We start from the raw sequence: 3,206 nt of genomic DNA on the forward strand, positions 1-3,206 counted from the left end.
TTTGTTTGCGTGCGTGTGTGTGCGTGTCAGAGAGTGAAAGATAGAAAAACAGTGCTGTAATTTATGCTACACCTCTGACCCCACAGTTCTTGGCCGCCTGTGTTTCTGCTGAGGTTTGCTGATGAGAGAAAAAGGCAGTAGATCAGACCTCTGAGAGGAAAGAGGTGGGAGGAAGATGAGGCTGAAGCAAGAGAAGCAATATGATTAAAATGTTTCTATTTACATGTACATTAACCACGGATTGTTGTGAGAGGGAACAAAGGGACGTTCAGAAACTCAGACTGTATATCACACTGATGACAAACTAGAGACTGGGAGTTCGTTCCTCACTTTGTAAACAGCAGTTTGAATCCATGTATTAGGGAGCTTTCAGTCAAATCAGCTGATCATCTTCACCTAATTAAGTCATTGTGGAATTGTAGCTGTACAAATTTACATTTTTCTAAATTGCTTCAACAAATGAGCCTTTTGTTTTTAACATGACTTTTGGCCCTCTATTCATTTGCAGCACACTGTTTAGCTAACCTTTTCATCCACGTTATCTTAAACATGAGGAGTGCTGGTTAATTCTTGTAAATTGCAGCTGAAAAGACACTAAAGGTCTAAAAAAGGCATAGTTTGACATTTTGAGAAAATAGAAATTTGTCTGTGAGGTAAAAATGAAGGTACACTAAGCAGCCAGCTAGTGTAGCTTAGCATAATAACTGGAAGCAGGGGGAACACAGTGTGGCTCTGTACAAAGCTAACAAATGAACATAGTATGTTTTATAGTATGGTTTTAAGCCTAAATGTTATTGTCTAAACTACACATTGTGGTTTTATGGGGGAGTTATGTGGCGTTTTGTGCCAGAGGCATTGCTATGTGGGTTTTATTACTTTGTTTCCGGGCTAAATCAGCTAAGATAAGCGGTTGTAGCTTTAGCTGTTAATATTTACCATGCAGTCATGAGAGCTTTTTATTCTGGAGCTTTTGATCATATCACATAACCTTCATGAAAGAAAAACATTTATTTTGTCAACAAATTTGAGAACTTTTCTTTCCTAAAATTTCTTTTATTTCCATTCCCTGTTCACTCACTCAAACACTTAAACGGATCATCCCTGCTGCTTGAATGGGATTGAGGCTCAAATTGCTGGGTAGGGGAAAGCAGTAATGCAACAGCTTAATCAGGATGAGAGCAACACACACACACACGCTATGACTGACCACTCATCTCGAGACACGTTCTCTCCATCCTGTTTTCTCCCTGCGGGCCTCCACCCACACATACTCATGAGCCCTGTTTGTGCTGGGTGGACACATATTAAAAGTTTTGTCTAAATGTTTTTTCCTCCATTAATGTGACATTTAGTTTAAATAAATACGTGAACAGATAAATTGTCAGAATAAGAAAATGGTAGGGGTACAAGTGGGAGGATGTTTCTTTAAGTCATATGAAGAGTAAGCAGATGACTGTGTAAAATGGAAAAATGAATCCTCCACTTTGTTCTCATGTTAAATTATAAAGCCATCAGTGTTTTATATTTTTATTTTCAACAAATCCCAAGAAAACACCAAAATCAACAGTTAACTGAGCCTAACGAATATTGTCTTCTTACTAGTATTATCCTCTGAACCACAGAACTCCATTGTTATGGAACAAGGCTATATTGACAATTTAACCTAACACATTATAAATTGAATTTAAGCTTATTTACACTAATCACTGGATTCTGGTTCACCTGAGGTAGCCATGTTTGCAGTGTTGGACAGTAGTGAACTACATTAAAATTCAACTAGTAGTTTACATTTTGCAGTAGCTTGCTGGTAATTCAACTACATTTATATTTGCAGCCGTTCTTTGTGTAGTTAACTACTGAAACTACAAATTGAGCAGGCCCAATTTCCGACCAGTGTTTAAGTCAGTCAAATATCCAAAAAATGTTCAAGTTAAATGTTTTTCACCTTACTGTTTTAGTTGTAGTCAGATAACATCCAGATTTGTTGACAAAAATATAACATTCATTGCAATTTTGTCTTTGTGAAAACCCAAGCTGGTATTGTTTAGTTTAGGTCTCCGGTAATAAACTCAACTGAGTGGCCTTTGATAATTCTTTACAAAGTGAGGCAGCTTTACTTAACCAAGTTAGATTTGTGCCTGGAGTAGCTTTGCTGTAGTTCAATTTCTTTTGGAGTGAAGTAATTTACAAAGCCAAGTAGTTTCCCCAACACTGCAGATTTGTTTAGTTCACAAACCATGAAAGAGAACTATAAAAATTATAAAGTGGCAGTGTGGTCATGTACTAAAAATAACAAGGAAGCACACTAGAAGAACAAGTTCTCCATTTGCACAAACAGTGCAGCAATGGTTCTTATTGGCAGACCGAGTGCATCGGTTCAATCAAAGCTGAACAAAGTGGAAACAGTAAAGGTCTGAGAGACATACTAACGTGATCTCGGATTTGATCTTTTCATGGGATTTACTGACAATAACAAAAATAAATAATACTGCTACCTTATCCTATACATGAACATGAGAGAATAGGATATGCACAGAGAGTTGAGAGTAGAGACTTGTTTGAATTTGTTCATTTATTTGGAACCTTCCTCCAAATCACGTGTAATTTTTCCATTTCACAAAATATTTACAAAAAAAGATATTTATGTTGTTTTTTTTCTCTCTATGTTGACTGTGGTAACAGCTCCTTTTTAGGATGATGAACCCTTGCTTACATATACCAGTTCAGTCTTGTTCTCTTAGAAAAAGTTCATGAAAAAAATTCCTCACTTTTCTTCCATACACTCCTTTTAAAACTGCAAACAGTTTTACCCCATTGTTCCTCTTTTTGAGTGCTTTAAAAAAACTCTTCCTTGCATGCTTTCAGCTGCAAACAGGAAGCCAAGAGCTTGTGTGCTTATTGAGAGGAAGTGACATCTTTGCCCTGCAGGAAGTACAATTACAGCATCATCAGATCCTCCAGATGCTTGATTGGTTTGGTCTGTCCAGTCTCTCTGTAAAATAAGAGTCTCTGTAGACAAGCTTAAAACCTACAGATGTACCAAATAACACAAAGTCATTGTAATTATTAAATGGAAACAGTCTTTGTCCTGTGAGAAGCCTGGCAACAGGAAGGGAGAGCTAGGAATAAGGGTCGAATTCCCCAAAACTCGAAGAATGTAGCTCTATTGTACCTCTGTGGGAGAGCATGTGTAGTCCAGGCATAAC

The sequence above is a fragment of the Monopterus albus genome, unplaced genomic scaffold (genome assembly GCF_001952655.1).
Source record: "Monopterus albus unplaced genomic scaffold, M_albus_1.0 scaffold69.1, whole genome shotgun sequence".
NCBI lineage: Eukaryota > Metazoa > Chordata > Actinopteri > Synbranchiformes > Synbranchidae > Monopterus > Monopterus albus.